The sequence below is a fragment of the Colius striatus genome, chromosome 7 (genome assembly GCF_028858725.1).
Source record: "Colius striatus isolate bColStr4 chromosome 7, bColStr4.1.hap1, whole genome shotgun sequence".
Classification (NCBI taxonomy): domain Eukaryota; kingdom Metazoa; phylum Chordata; class Aves; order Coliiformes; family Coliidae; genus Colius; species Colius striatus.
Window position 1 is genome coordinate 18092337 of NC_084765.1, and position 16974 is coordinate 18109310.

The 16974-nt window shown below is 41.4% G+C and overlaps 1 protein-coding gene across 10 annotated transcripts in view; it reads right to left on the reverse strand.

Moving 5' to 3' along the window:
- Window positions 1-16974, reverse strand: part of TSPAN4 (tetraspanin 4) — a 465001-nt gene that overhangs the window by 217029 nt on the left and 230998 nt on the right. Inside the window, exon 1 of one of the 10 annotated variants that reach the window (XM_062000468.1) lies at window positions 5912-6002. The exons of the other annotated variants lie outside the window; for them this stretch is intronic. The gene's annotated coding sequence lies outside the window, so the exon portion shown is untranslated. Of the gene's footprint in view, window positions 1-5911; window positions 6003-16974 lie in introns of those variants that run through there. 10 annotated transcript variants of the gene reach the window in all.

Below are 16974 nucleotides of genomic sequence, written 5' to 3' on the forward strand. Positions count from 1 at the left end.
TTTAGCTCTAAAGTCCTTGCTGTTCTTCTTTCTCATGCCAATATCAACAGCTAATTGGAAATAGAGCTATTGGGATACAGACATTATCCAGCCCTAGAATCACTCTTTTATTAAATCTTCCATACTAGGAAACCCAGTCAGAGTCACAAGCCTAAATGGGAAATCCTTGCCATAGCAACCTTGTTCTGGCAGGCTAACCACAGCTTGGATGACATGCTTATATGGAAGAGTAAAACCCCACATGGGAACTGGGGAAAAGCAATAAAAAAGCCTGATATGCTCTACTTTTGCCCGTTCCTGGTGGAAACTGGATTAAAGGGGCAGGAACACGCTGGGACCTGTACCAACATTTAAGCCATTACAGTAAAGTAATACTTACATTCCTGTGTGATTTACTCTAGGTGGTCCTGCTCTGGCAGGGGGGTTGGACTAGATGATCTTTCAAGGTCCCTCCCAACCTTTACGATTCTGTGAATCAAGAATAAACCTCAGAAGCATTGCATTGCTGGGCCAGTATGCCCACAGGAGTGACTCAAGTGGCAGATAAATGACAGCTTTCACAAAACCTTTTGTTAATGATTGACCTCTCTTGACCTCAGCTTTCCATGTATTTTTTCTCTCCCCAACTGCATCTTTATATTCTCATCCTGTGGCCAATTCATATTGATTCCCCTATACAAGAAGGCTAGCATTGTGCAGTCTCACCAGCAGAGGTTCATTTTGTATCAATTCACAGTGGCACCCGGCCATTTATCTCATACAGCTTCATCCCTGCTGCTTTGAGTGGCAGGCTGGTCAACATCTTCAGCCAAAACCCTGGCCCTAAAAGAGGAGAGATGGCACTCTGATGCTGTCAGGTGAGCCCTAGGAAAAAGAAGCTGTAATAGGTTTGGGCATCAGAGCTGTGTTATCCCTCACACCCTTTCTCAGAACAGCCTCGCCAAAGGCTTCAGCCATCACCTGCAGACACACACCTCCTAGTTCAGACCATACATCCCACCTACCACCTCATCCCATGCTGGCGTCACCGCAGGCCTTGCACCATGCTCCTTCCTCCTTCAGCCAACCCTCCTCCCAGTCCCCTCTGTCCCCATCACTGTGCCCGCCGCCACCAGCCCCGCTGTGCTCACCAAGGGGCAGGCAGCCATCACCTGTGGGTGGATGGGCACAGAGGGGGCTGAGGGGCCCTGCTCCCAGGGCAAGGACACTGACACCACCACTAACCCAGCCTGAGCAGGGTTTGTCTGGGGACCCTGGGTTCAAATAGTGATTCATGTGTCAAAACATTCTACCAAGGAACCTTAAAAACCAACCTATTCACCCAGTTTGGGTGAAAGCTGCTTTCCAGGCTTTCTTCAGCCCCCTGCCTGCCTTCAGCTCCTCTTTCAGTGTAACATGTTTTTACAGACCCAGCTGCCCAGGGCTTCCCCTCCTCATGCTTCTGGACCTAAAGGAACCCTCATCTGAAACCAATGCGTATTTCGATATCACCTTGGATCGGGCCTTCCTTTTATCCATTTTGTATGTGGCTTTCTCTTCCTACTCCATGATTTAACTCTCATGATCACAAAACATCAGCCCCTTCAGGTCACACAAAATGCAGCCACTAACACGCCTCCTCGTTAATTTAGTGTCTTTTGTCTGTTAATGGTTGCATTGGCTTCCTTCTACTAATGCCTCTGTCACCGTCTTCAGAATTCTGCATACCTGCTCTATCCTCCTAATGAAGTAACCCACTTTGCGTTAACTTCAGTTGCCTGTGTGTAAGCATCTCATAGAAACTGTGAAGTGATTCACAAAATAAAACAGATTTTTAAAAACCCTGCTATAATCTATTGCTAAAATATACTATATAAATCCAGATCATCTATGTGGCAACCATTCCTGTTCTGCAGCAGGAGCATGTGCAAAGACATGGACACTTTCCCAATAGTTTCAGTAAGCATAATGTCTAAGATCAAACATTACGAGAGACAGAGCTTTTTGTGGGTTATTAACTTTACTCCACACCACACCATTCCAGTCAGCTAAGGGTGATCAATTGACAAATACTTTCCAAATGGTTAACTTTGTAATTTCATGTACAGAAATCATCACATAGACGAGTTTATCAAAACCATTTGGTACTACCCATCCCCTTCTCCAGCAACACATCCAGCAAGCAACTCCTTCTCTCTCCTCTCAGTGCACCCTTTGCAGCTACTGTTTGGTCATATTTCACTCAGCAATGCAGGCTTTGTAAAAAACGTATCTCTTCCAAAGACTAAGGGAAACACTAAAGGAAACATTACCTCTGGAGGGTTCACCAAAGTTCACGGACAGGCTGGATGATTTGGCTAGTGAAAAAAAACCCCTTTTGATGGAGTCTTAGATTTGTTTTCTTGTACATATTCTTTTTACATGAACATAAATGACTAAAAGCACAAGACAAAACGGAATGAGAATATGATTTTTACTTGACAGTCTCATGCTTCTGTAGGTAGACCTGCAGTCTCTGCTCAGCCCTGGCCAGTGATGTTGAATATCTTAAGCGATGACATGTATGATGGGATCAAGCGCTCCCTCGGCAAGTTTGCAGTGACTTGAAGTTGAGCAGTGAGGTTAACACACCTGAGGGACAGGATGTCATTCAGAAGGACTTGGACAAGCTCAAGAAGTGGACCCATGTGAACTTCATGCAAGGTCCTGCACCTGGGTCACAGCAACTTACAGTACAGGCTGGGGGATGAAAGGATTGAGAGAGCAGCCCTGTAGAGAAGTTGTTGAGGGTATTAGTGCATGAAAAATCAGACATGAGCCTACAATGTACACTCACAGCCTAGAAAGCCAAACATATGCTGAGCTGCATCACAAGAAGCATGGCCAGAAGGCTGAGAGAGGGGATTTTGCCCCTCTGCTCTGGTGAGACCTCATCTGCAGTGCTGCATCTAGCTCTGGAGTCCTCAGTTCAGGAAAGACAGGGATCTGTTGGAATGGGTCCAGAGGAGGCAAAAAAAAAAAGATCAGAGAGCTGGAACACCTCTGTTGTGAGGACAGATTGAGAGAGCTGGGTTGTTCAGACTGGAAAGGAGAAAGCTCTGGGGAGCCTTGTTGTGGCCTTTCAACACTTGAATGGGAGCTGATTAGACAGATGGGGCTAAACTTTTTAGTAGGGCAAGTGGCAACAGGACAAGGGCTAATAATTTTAAACTAAAAGAGGGTAGATCCACACTAGATATAAGGAAAAAATTTTATGATGAGAGTGGTGAAACACTAGAACAGATTGCCCAGAGAGGTTGTAGATGCCCCATTCCTAGAAACGCTCAAGGCAAGGTTGAACAGGGCTTTGAGCAACCAAAGTTGAGGATGTCCTTACTCATTGCAGGGGAGGTTGAACTAGATGACCTTGAAAGTTCTCTTCCACCCCAAACCATTCTGTTTCTATAAATGTGACCAAGGAACCTAAGCGTTCAGCCAGCACTACACCATCACCACTCTGCATCTCCATGCATGGAATAAACAACAGAGCAATCTTGTGACAGTGTCTCTGCATGTCAACCCCCTTTCTGACAGCCCACACAGAGCAAAGAAGCAGAAACCAAAGCGTTTCCTCCCCAGATTCTGCTCTCTCCTAGAAATGGTGCAAAAAGCCTGTGTTGACACATATTACCAAAGACTTTAAGAGAGGCATAAGCGAGTCAGCCTTAGAGTCATAAAGCTAGTTCCTGAATCAAAAGCAAGACATGTCAAAGCAGCCCCCTAGGAACCAGGCAAACCAAACAACTACCAATCCTACTCTGGGCAGCAGGTCCTCCAGCTCAAGCAGTATTGCCATGGGTCAGTGAGCTGAGGAACTCTTAGGAATCTTTTACTGTAGAAAGAAACATGCTCTGTTGTTTTGGTGGTTTTTTTTAACAAGTCAAGCAGAAGAGAGCATGTTTCACTGAAGCCTCAAATTTAGCACTTACCTAAGACCACCACACACCTTGTCTTTTATTTCCAGGGTCCTTGCTCATCCATTAGCAATTTCAGTTTCTATAAAAGGCTATGTTTGCCGGAAAGAGGTTGAGCTCTGGGTTGAATGGGTAGGAGCAGAAAATCAAATGTTCTAGAGATTTCCTCAGCTAATACAAAGAACTTTTCATATTCACAGTTGTGCCTGCAACTCCTTTAAAGATTTACTCATACCTCCAACCAAACTTTGAGAAAATATTCCAGCCAGAAGCAATTTCAGTTATATAGCAGACATTAGGGTTTCAGGGGGGTTTAATTTTGTTTCTAATTTTGGGGTTTTTTTAAATAAAGAAATTTGCATTATAAGAAAAGGATCTTCAGTACTCAATAGCTCATCTCCTTCTGCTCACATGCCACCTGAAGTCATGATCTTTGGTTTATGGCATAATTAGTTGCTATGGAAATAACATAATCATAGACACAGAGAAAATATTTTGGATATGATTTGCAATGCTTTTTATTTAAGCCTATGCACAAGTTACTTTTGCAGAAACCTCATTGCTTTTTACATGCTCTCATCTGCATAACGGTTTTCATCACCTCTGACTCTACATTCAGACACCTTGGTATTGACATGTGCATTACTGACACTGAAGGCATTTTCTTCATCCATCTACGTGTTTGAACAGTGCTCAGAGTATACATGTATGCAGAAGAGCTGCTGCCAAGTCAGACTAAACAAGAAAAATTACTTGGGATTGGGCCCCTAAACACTGTGCACCAGAGAGCTCCCCCATTCTTTGTGCTTTCTGGGCTTTTTTCATCTTTGCTAGTCATTTCTTTTGTCTGCAATAATCAAAATTTTAAGTAAGGATATTCCCTGTTTCCTCAGCAAATTCTGCACATATCAGTCCTGGACAGAGAGGATTATTGCTGCAGATGAAAGACAAGCAGTGTCAGTCACTGAACTCCTGGAGAAGCAGAAGCCCTGTTCCCCTGCCAATGCCCTTAGTAATAAAGAACGAAAGAACAGAAATAAAGAGTATATCTGACACCTTGTACAAGGTGAGTTGTAGCCCAAAGAAAATCTTTGTCAAGACCTATCTTTGCAATGTCAGCAGGTCTTGGCAGCACAAATTGAATTTATGTGCTAGTTTTCTTAAAATCAGGTTACTTTCTCTAACCTGAGAGATCAGCTGACGTTCAAAGAAATACCGCTTCAAATACACACGTGGCACTCAGGAGCTCTCTGTCAAGTATAAAGCAATCAATCAGACACAAACATCTTTAAACTACACAGTTCTGATGGTTTGTGAAAGCATGTGTTTTAAAGCAGAAGCAAACAACAAAACTATGATAGAGAAAAATTCAAAAGATTCATTAATATTCCCTAACTAGTGTCTGCCTTTTAACATCTTCATGGATTTATTCCTTGAAGATTCAAAATGGATTACTTTCTCACCCCTACATAAGGGGTAGGGTTTTAAAAGCATATGATCGTGAAGCAAAGTTCATATAACCATATTTCAGGTCCATTTCCAAAGCAGTAAAGACCCAGCAGCATTCCCTGACCTCACAGGGATCCAAGTGCTTGGCACTTTTGAGAATCAGGTCATTGAGAGCCCATTTCAGCCAAGTACCCAACCACAGTTTTCACTGCATTGGGATATTCATGCCCTTAAATAGTAAGCACACACTTAAATGCTTTCGTGAGTGGAATTGTGCATAAGCATGAGAAATGTGGTGTTTAAAAGGCTGCAGATCAAGCTGGACTCTGTATACAGCTGCTGTAGCAGAAGGAATGTAGCGGAAGGACTCCCTGAGCACACATCTTTGAGGGCACTGCTTCACAGATCTACCTGCAGAGCTGGCTGGAAGGTGCCTTCAGTCAAAACAAGCACAGTGAGTTCCAGTGGTTTGAAATGGGGTAAGGAGATCTCCTGCCATCAATGCAGGCAACAGAAGTGAGTGAGCGTACCAGGAGCCGAAGCACAGGCCAGAGAAGTGAGCTCTGCTGCTGCATTGCTGGGTCTATATCTTCCCCTTCATAGACAAAAGGCCTTGATTTGCTCCCAGCTCCTTTAGGCTCCTTCCTAAAATTAAAAGACAAATGTACTTCTTTTTTTAAAATGTCAGAAAATAAAACCCTTTAGGGAGCAATAGATGTTGTTTCCATCTCAAAAGGCAACAACTTCTTGGAATAAGCCAATAGACATTGTTTTTTATGACATGTAAGTTTTGTCAAACAATTCAATGCCTTCCTGACAACACAATCTGTGCTGGAGGGGGCTTAAGTACTAAAGACTCTGCAGCAAATTGGAAGAGTTTTTGAAAGGGAATAGTAAACAAAAAACACTAGGTGATGATTAAATATTAAAATGGAATGGACCTGTGCAAAGAAAATGCAACTGGCCACATGTCATTTTATATCTATGTTATCAGATATTATTCCTTTTCTTGATGTTGTAAAGAATCACAAGGTGATACAAGTATCATCCCACATACTGCAGTGGGTCTCTTATCCTTGACAACTCTGTAATCATTCCAGCAAAAAGAGAGGAGCATTTGCTATCCAAAAAAAAAAATATTTCTGGGTAGAAGCACAAGCTTTGGCTTTTTGCTTTGCCATTTCAAGCATTCATTACAGCAAACAGTCAAAAATAACTTCAGGAGTGCTACCAGCAGACATTTTTTCCAAATACGTTTTTGGAAGAGACAGCACATACAGGTAAACAATTTCAAACAACACCCTAGGATTTAACACTCATAAAAGTCACCTTAGTGAGTATAATAGTGATAATGCTTAAAATAAAAATGTTCTTTTGAAGGAAAAAGTATCACCTGTACTGGAAACCATGTATCAGTGTTTACTTGTTCACATCACCATCTGGCTGTTTTTATATTTTCAAAAATCTGTAAACAAGCACATTTCCCTATGGAATGATAAATCTACAAAGAAAGAAGAGCCACTTGTATTTTAAGGTAGCATAGGTGTATACATTTTTTGCAAAACATACCTAAACTCAGTTACCAAATAAAATACAGAGGCTCTAATTCAGCAAATTCAAGTTGTCTAAAATGAGAATCTCATCCCTACTTATTAATGTGCTTATTGCTGTTTAATCATGAGGTTTTGTTTGGATAGAACTAAGGACATAGAGCTTTAATGATAAAGAATTAAAGGTAATCGGTGCCTGAACTTAGAATCTCTTATTGAAAATATACTTCCAAAGTATCTGTTCAGTCTTTAAAGAAATCACTTATTTTGCACACTGGCTAAGATTCTGAATTTAATCAACACCAAAGTCGTGCCTAAATTTCACCTGTTTGTCCTCATTGCTTCCTATTGGCTTGTGCTAGGCTTTCAGATATGTAGGAAACAATTGGCATAAGACCCTTGCAAAATTTAATCCTGCTAAATCTAAGCCCTAGCATACAGTAAACTGTTAAAAATGCAAGGTCAACCTCTTCTGCAGTCTGACCTCCAAGCAGTTTGTTTACTGTGTTATATTTATGGGGATTTTTGTGAAGGCAGATTTATATACTAAAAAATGATTTCTGCATCAGGTCACCAAGAAGCCAACTGAAAAGTGATCAGGAGTCCAGGGGGAAAAGAAAAAAAAAAAAAGATGTCTATTCCATGACAGTTTTCAGAAATGGCAGAGAATGCAGAAAGAACTGGCTCTCCTAATTTATGTATTCTGCATTTCTGCCTTTAGACTGGAATTCTCATTTGATGGGGAAAGAGGACTTCCTTACAAACATCTTTATTTTACACACATTTCCAGGTATCTGAAGACCATATTAAGTTTCAGCATAGCTCTAGTATTGCTAATGATATTTCTCTCAACTAACACATAATTATGTGCTTATAAAACTTTAATTTTTATGCTTTATAGCCTTTTAGAGTGTCATCCAAACCTATGCTGTAGGGTAAACTGTACTTTTCATTTCTATTTGTTATATTTACACTGTGCAAAGAGATTCATTACAGTAAAAACTGGTTATTATTTCTTAGAAGGCTACACAAATTGCTTGGTCAAAATTTGTTTGGATAAAGCAAACAAATAATCTTTGTTGTTTGCTTCCATTTTGCTTGGAAATAGAAAAGCTAAACAAACTGTAATACAATTCTACCAATTCCTATAGGAGTTAAACACTACAAAGCCAAACCCATCCCTCTGCTGCTTTCCATATGCCAAGAACCAAGATGCTGAATGTATTTGCAAGAATAAAAAGTGAAAATACCAAGATAATTTTACTCACTGTCTGGCTCAAACAGCACACCGTGTTTGGAGCCTGATCCAAAACATACTCATTGCAAGGTACTCGCTCAGTCTCAACACCTCCAAAGTCTGACTACTCTTAGTCCAGGCAAACCTTGGAGAAAACTTTGGCCCCCAGTGATGTCTGGATATTGCTGTGATCAGGAACGCTATAAACTGGTGAGATTTAGGTGAGATGGCCTTACAGTTTTTTAAGCAAGACAAAGGCAGAAGAGTTGAACCCAGGTCTCCTTTGACCACTGTGGAATGGAATTTCTGCATTGATTTGTTTAAGACAGGACAGGTATGGTAAGGATGACAGGACAGATGTAAGAGGGCATTAAAGCACTAAGAACTAGGAGGGGAGAAGGGCTGACATTTTCAAGCAGAGCCCACGAGGGCTACCTGCTGGCCTGCCAGCCCTGCAGTCAGACAAGTGTTCCCAAAGGCATCCTGGACACTTTTTCCTTCAGCCAGATCTTAGACCCTGCCTTATACTGACATATGCAGCAGCAGGCCAAAGCTGGCTTTGTCAAGACAAGGGTACAAATCTGATTTTCATGGAGTAAGTTACAGAGCCTGCAAACTGGTGGCTCATGCAGCTGCAATCTGACAGCTTCAGATGAGAGGAATTTATCATTATTATTTTAGTATGAGAGCAGCTCACTGATTGCAGCTTGACAGCTCGAGTTAATTAGTTGATGAAGGGTCTGCTGCACACTGGCTTGCTCCACATCTGTGGATGATGACACAATCTGCTAAATGAAATCCAACTTAAAAGGTCTTTGGGCTTTTTAATCCTAAACTACAAATCACAAAATCCACAGAACAAAACCTGCAGATCAGGGAAATTATAGAAGAGGTTCCCCTTTTCCTGGCCCTTGGGAGAGTCTGGTCTCTGCTGCTTATTGAAGCTCACAAACAAACACACTTGACTTCAAAAGCATCCTCTTTTTCTTCCTGGAGTCCCAATAGTCCTCAATAATAATATAACTGTTTTGAGCTCAACCTGGCAAAGTTCCCTTATGGCTGCTTTCTCGAGCAGGGAAAACTAACTTTCAGGTTTTCCTCTGCTCCTGCCAAACAGCAGGTGGGAATGACCCACCTTGTCAAAGAGATTATGGCAAAATCATTTGGGCCCACCTACCACATCAATGCACAGAGCCCACAGGCTATTTTGTATTTTGCTTGCAAAATGCTGGGTTCACACTAAATAATCAGCTAAAAAAGCGTGAAGCCATAATGTCCCAAGCTTCAAGTGGTGGAGAGGCACAAGACACAGGGAAATCTGGCTGAGAAGTGATCTACATGGGGGTGAAGCCACGGGAAGCCACTGAGCAGAGAATAGAGTGGGTGAAGAACTCCACCTGCAATTACATGGCATAGCTTTAAATGCCTCTATGTCTCTACCTCTTAGTAGAGAGAAAAGCATTTTTGCCTTCTAGCTTTCCTACACACATTTTGTATTTTTCAAGGCACAGACTGCTTCCAGCTCTCTTTTTACTTCTCATGCCAGGAAGACAACCTGCACTTCTAGATGCTGTCTTAAAACAAGTCAAAAGCAAAAAAGAAGCTCGAAGAGAGAACAGGCATGTCTTAAACATGGTCAATCAGAGGTTGCTGGAGAGAAATCAAGAGAAAGGAGGTCACTTCCTTTTGATGAAGGCAATGGGATTTCAAGAAAAGAAACTCTTGTCACAGAAGTGATGAGCAGAGTATATAACTCAGCAGTCACCTCGCCTGAGTCTGAAAGGGGCTGCAGATATGGGCCCAGGAGCCAGGATTTAGTAACATGTGTGAATAACAAACAGAAATGGCTGGTTCAGAAGCTGCTATAAGACTTTACTAGTTGAATTCTGGAGTGGTTTAATCTTTTTTTGTTCATCCACGTAAGGACTCTGTTGATGGCATCTACATTTCTCTCTCAGAAACATTTCAGTCTTGTATCCCTGGTTATCTACACTTCTTGAAAGACCAAGAAAGCAGAAGATTTTTTTGTGTGTGTGTGTATATTATAGGACTATTTCCTCCCAGTTTGAGAGCAGCTCGAAAGAATTGGCTTTGACAACTTTGCCATGTTTTAAGTTTATTTTTTTACCATGCTGAGCTCTGACAGAAGAGAGACTTCAGTGAGAGACACGCTTTATTCTGTGTCCACTAGGATGCTATTGAAAATCTTGGGATGAATCAGGACAGCACAGATGCTGCACACAGTGTTTCAAAGCAAAACATTCTACTGCAATAATGTTTGAGCATTTAGGGGACCTCAAAGATGATTTTTTGTTATTATGCTCTAAACAAAAAAAAACCACTTTCCATGTTGACATTAATTTCTATAACACAGCTTTAAAAACAAAACAACCCCAAAATTCAATAGACTGCACCCAGGATGGCAATGCCTCAAATTTAGAAGCAGCATGTTGGCATTTTTCCCAGGAAAAAAAAAAACGTATACGTGTGTTCATGCACACAGGCACTTTTTATTTTTCGCATGATCAATGAAGCTCTGAGGCTTATTCCCAACTCAGCCAGCCAGAGGCAGGGACAGGCTGGTCTTTGCAGTTCATCAACACCTAGGTACAAGGAGTTTGTTTACCTGAACAACTGTGTCTGTGAATCAGAAGAAGAAGGGAGTAGCATGGCTCTCCCAAATCTGAAATGCTGAAGCCTTGTCCTTCCTACCCAAGACAAAGGTCTTAGCTTGAGGGCTGCTTATCTCACCTTGGTGCTTCCAGGACAGTTATTAGGCTATAATAAGCAAGCCCCTAATGGTAGGTTGACGAGACTAAAAGAATCCCCTTGATCATCCCCAGCAAGCTGTGAACAAATCCCTGCACTAGCAGCAAGGTTAGCTAGGATTTTTCTATGGGATCAGGCTACAGAAGCTCCGAATCTTAAATCCTCCGCCAAATCTACTGCAATGATGTCTGCAGCTCTGAATCAGCAAGAAGTACAAACCAATTCTTGCAGTAACAGGGCAAAAGAGATGCACTTCCACACATACCCTTATGCACTCTTGAAGAGGTATCTAAGTGCTGTCTAAAAATTAATTACATGGCATGACGAGCTCTGACAGTTAGCTAACTAGGCTGCTTGATGGATAGGATCTTTCAAGCAGGAAACACTGGAACAGGCAGTGCCACTGCCATAACAGTCTGAGCTGTCATGAGAGCCTGGCGTCAACAAGAGAGCCCTAGGGGCTCCACAACTGCCATGCAACAGAAAGATCCTGGGGCAAAGGCACCTACTAAACTGCATCTGTATCTCACGTCCTTCATTGGGTTATCACCCCTTCCAAGAGGGCTGGAAAACAGTAGGATTTGGGTCTTCTCCAAAGTACAGTGGCCCCCATGAAGCAGCAGGGGAAGCCAGGACCACCACCTGCTCTCACTGAAGCTGAAGAGAAGCTCATCAGGCAGAGGTCAAAGGCACGCCTGCAAACCAGTCCCTGTACTGTGTGACAGCAGGCACAGCACCCTTGACACTGGCTAGACCCAAAAAATGTACTGGCTCCAAAATCCCCTATGTCTCCATGCCAAGCAGCCCTGAAGGTTGCCACTCGTCTGCCTTGCCACCGAAGGGGAGTTTTGGCAAAGGGCATTTGCTGCCACACACTGCTTGTGCAGATGTCTCCAAGGGCTGCACTTCACTCACACAGGCCCCACCTCTTGTGGGTAAGAAAACAATGCTCCCACTTTCTCAGTTTTCTCCCCTAGTATGCAAAGGAAAGGGATGAAGAGGCAAAGATTTCAGGACAGTAAATAACAACAGTCACTTAACAGCAAGTAAATCAGCACTTTGTAGTGCTCAGGGCAACAGCTTTTAGTATGGCAAGAGAAGAAACAATTCATCGCACAATAATTTAAACTACAATCTTGTCTTTACACAGTGGATTTTCAATGCAGCCAATTATTCTATATGTAGCACTGAGTAAAAGTCCTACCATTTACAGTTCATCTATGAGGTGACTGTGTTTTATCAGTATATCAATTTTTATGAAAAGGGAAAATGGTTTCAGAAGAAGTTGAGTTCCCGCTTCCCTTCTGTACATGGAAAAATCTGGCTCTTCACAGTTCTGTTGCAAACATATTTCAGTCACCAAAAAAAATGTTGTTTCACATATTTGCTTTGTAATTGCTATTCTTCTCTGATGTGATTACTTACACACATTGCCAGTTTCTTTCCACTGACTGGGTTACTTCCTGGGCCTTTAGAAGGTTTCAGGTTGGTCCTGGTATGTGCATTTATAATGAACATATATATTAATTAGTATGTGTCCACATATACACTTCCACAGAAAATCAGAATCTAAGAACTTCACTAATGCAACTGAGAAATGGATAACCCTGAGAAAATTATCATTTCATGGGGTTTTATATTTATTTTAAAACTGTTTATTCTTGGTTGGACTTTGTCAGGATTGAGCTGTGACCTATGAGCTCATCTTTCCTCTTTAGAATTGAGGATCAAGTCTCCATCTAGATAGCTGCATTGAAGCACTGTTCACTTAAACTAGATCTGCTTTTAACACCAGATGCTAATTAATCATCAGGTTTTGATACAAATCCCTCAGAGGCTCACGCTCCTCAGTCATGATTCAGATGTATAAAGCAAGATTCTCAGCTGCTGCAAAACAACTTAACTACAAGGAAATCAAATGCACTGGATGGGTTTACACCAATTGAGAACCCAGCCAACCGTCTTAAAATTGCAGAGGCTTCCGCTCCAGTAAACACCATCGCTGAAGTATTTCTCCTTCATGTAAATGCTGCCTTTTCCTTTCCTGTTGCTGCCGTGGAAAATACCTGCAGCAGCATTTCTGAACTGTGCCTTGGGATTTGCTTACAATCCCCTCTTTGAGCCAGGGCATGCCAAGGCCCAATACATATACTTTATGTGGCTATGGCACAGGTGAGATGCCTTTCCCTCAAGCTATCATCAGCCTCGATGGAGAATGAGCTGCCATCCAGGCCTCAGCATCGATGGAAGAACCTCACATGTCTAGATGTTAGACTCCCTCTTGCTCCTCCATCTGGGAGCACAGCTGTCTCCTTTCTCTCTCAAGACGAGCAGCCAGTAAGGGTCACAATTGACTTCACACTGTTATTTGCTACCTACCAGTCCACACACCCAAGCCAGTCTCCTTTGAGAATCTGGTTTTTAGATTTATTTTTCCTTCCATGCAAAGAGGTATCAGGACATTGTTGCTGAATACGTGTTTGTTGCAGCCTCCCATTGCTGATGAATTCCAAAGTGTATTCTCTATCAGGCTGTTTGTTGTGGCCCTGGTCTAAGTTTTGCAAAGTGGTTCTGGAAGGTGCATGGTATGGATAAAGACTGCCCAGGACAGAGGCACACTGCATGGAAATTCCTCTAAAGCAGATGAGAGGAGACAAAGTGGGGTAGAGACCCACACAGTCATGTCAATGAAAAAGCTATTGGGATTTATCACCTCAATCTTATTCCAAAAAACAAATACTCTTTTCATTCTCCCCACCTGAGCTGATCCAGCACCCGCTGAAGTCCGTGGAATGTCTGCTTATGAATGTGAAGAGCACAGAGGCAAACTTTTGAGAAACTTTTTCATTCACAGAATAACTTAAAGCTGTCTCACTGTAGATGTGAAATGACTAATTTAGAGTTTGAAAAACTTGATGTGCCTCCTGATGTGATGAATGAGAGGATTAGATTTGGCTTTTTGCTAGAAGAAGGAAGAGAATTATGTGAGTCAGTCTGCTTTGCAGATGGACTTTGTCCCTAAAAGTTAAACAGGCTTTGACTGAAGCCAGAAATGAAGTTTCCACTCCACCTCTGACACGGAACTCCAGTGCTATGTAGGTCATTCGATCCCTGTGCTTCAATTTTGCTCTTCAGCCTTATGTTTTAATACTATCTCTTTTTTTTTTATACCATGCTTGGTTTCTAGCTATCTATGCAACACTACTGATGATGGATGTGCTCTATGATAGCAGTAATAACAGCACAATGATAAGGATAAGGAGATACCTAACACAGAGTTAAAATCTAACGATGAGCACAAGGAACATGAACGTGAACTCACCAATACATACACTAAGATGCTTTTTTAATGTTATCAGTGGGTATAGCAAAGAGCTTTTCAGAGCAAGAGGTCAACTTCACTGTTAATTACCATTACAGCAACTACTAGTTTTCAATAAAGAGTTTTTTTTGCTTTAACTACAAGAGCTAATCATTCCAATGTTACTTACTCTGTGCTCAATCATTACACTGGCTGGATGAGCACTCATTTCAACCAGAAAAAGTATTACAATCCATGTATTGACTTCTCTGAAATGGGTCTGGAAATGCAGGTCTGACACATTTTAGTATCTTGGTATTGTCCCAAAGTAGCTCATTAACAGCATCCAGTATAAGGAAAGACAACACAGAAGTGGGGAAATACAGTATGGACAGGTGGTAATAGTGAAAATGAGACACACTGTCATCATACAGGGAGTATTTTAGCTTTACTTAAAGAAATCACATCTTGCATACCAAAAAGGGCTGCTAGCCACACAGTCAGAGCCAAGAATTTTATTGGATTTGGGTATGCATTACTGAACAGCTTTGCATTTCCTAAAAGTACAGTTTTTCCATTGTGGTAATGACTGCATTCCCTCTATGTTGATGCAAAACTACAGCACTAGACCCACTCATCCTAGGTCTGAGTAAATTGCTCTTCGCTTCTGTGTTCCTTTCACAGCAGAGAGCCCACCCCAAACCCAGCTATTCCTTCCCTCTCCTCACAGCCCCTCTATCAACTTATTCAAGTGTATTTGCAAGAAGGGAATAAGTTGGTTTTCAGCCACAATGACAAGTCTCCAAAAAGAAAGAGTCCACTTTTCATAGCTGACAGATATCTCTGCTGAAAAGGTACAAGCAAACATCTTTGAAAACAACCACCCAAACATTAATAATCAAGTTTAGAGGTTCTGAAAGTTATTTCAGGTGAAGTCAATGAATTCTTTTATAACGTGTGTGTGTCAAAGCACAATGCAATGTAAGTAGGTACTGTAGCACAAACTAACATTCACTAACAGGCTAGCGTTTTCAAAAGGCCAAAGGAAAGATCTGCCACAGTGATACAACAAAATATAATGACATGTCAGGTGGATTTTGTTAGCAGATGTTATAGCAAGTAAAGTATATATGAAATATATATCAATAAATATACCCTTCAGCTCCTGGGTTTTTACTATCTTTGCTACTGACACTTATATTATAAATCAATATCTTTTTGTCTCCCAGAAAGATCTTGTTCCATCTGCTTTATCAGGACATAGTTAATAAATCATATTGGGCAGCATAAATCATATCTTATCACAAATGAGATTCAGAGGAACTAACCTCCAAATGTAGTCTCTTAGCATATACAATAAAGCCACCCCTTATATCAACATTCACACCTGAAATATTTTAGTATGCATGACAGCAAAGTTAACACACCTTAAAAAATATTTTTCCCCAATTTAAATTATTTTTTTCCAAAGAGCTAAAAAAGCTTAAAGCCTTAAAAGCCTTGCAGTGCTGGAGTCATCTATCATAATGCAAAGGTGAGAAATGCACTTCACTTGGTTTCACAAGAACATCTCACATTTTAGCAGCGTGCTCTGGCTTTCAGAGAAAACTATTAAAGGCCAGTTTCTGACTGCAGAATGAAGCAGAGCATGTAGCATTCAGAGATCTGAGCCCTTCTGCCACTTCTGCTACAAGCTTTACATGCTTTAAGCAAAATGTAGTGGAACTTTCCTACACATATATGGTTTTCAGACCTAAGCTAGATCTGTTTCCATATTTTCAGACCTCAACCTGTAGAACCAAAACAGAAAGGGCCAAACCAATCTCAAGGTTCAATCCTGTCCTTCATTTAGTAGATGCCTTCAGACTGTCTTTTAAAAGGTGACGCGAAAGGTTAGGTGAAAGTCTCTTCAAGAAAGATACTGCCAGAGCCTGAACCAAAGCTGATAGATAGCAAAGACTTGATCCAAAGCTCCAGAACAGAAAAGTATTATTATTAAATACTTGTATGCCTTTGCACATTTAACTCAGTGATCTGGGCTTTAACAACCGCTCTCGTGAAATGTGTTGCTCGTGAGAGACCTGTTTTGTACTGCATCATCTTACCCAGAGCAAATAACAAAGGCCCCAATCAACAGAACTGTGACTGGATTTTTGGTCGTGAATACAAAGAGTCATTCTATTTTGTCGGGATTTTTACCTACATGTGCAATTTTCTTGGTGCTCCAGAGTATTGGGCTAATATGATCACTGCTGAGTCTTGTGCTGATGATAACAGGGTAGAGAAGGTGTAATTAATATCTAAATAATCAACATCAAGCAATCATGTTCTACCTTATACTGCCAATTTACATATAACAGACACTCAAAAAACTAAAGAGAATACACTGTTTCTTCACTTCCTTCCACCTAAATACTTCTTCCTGAGCTTTGTGGCTTTCTGTCTCAATACTTCTACTAACTTGGAAATTACTCAGGAATACATATTTTATTCATGATATTCTGCTCATTATCTAAAAAATTTCAATCAAACCCTAAGTTTTGCCTTCAGCCTAGGCCTGTACCAGCAGATGGGCTACCAGCACTGAAGGACATTAGCCTCACACAGAACTTGCACAGAGGCTCTAATCTGTTGAAATAAATGAACGGAAAAGCCAAGTTTCCAAACGCCCTCTGCTGGCACCTGTCAGTATGACTAAGAATTCACCCTGCTTCTAACTAGCCTTTCAGAAAATTA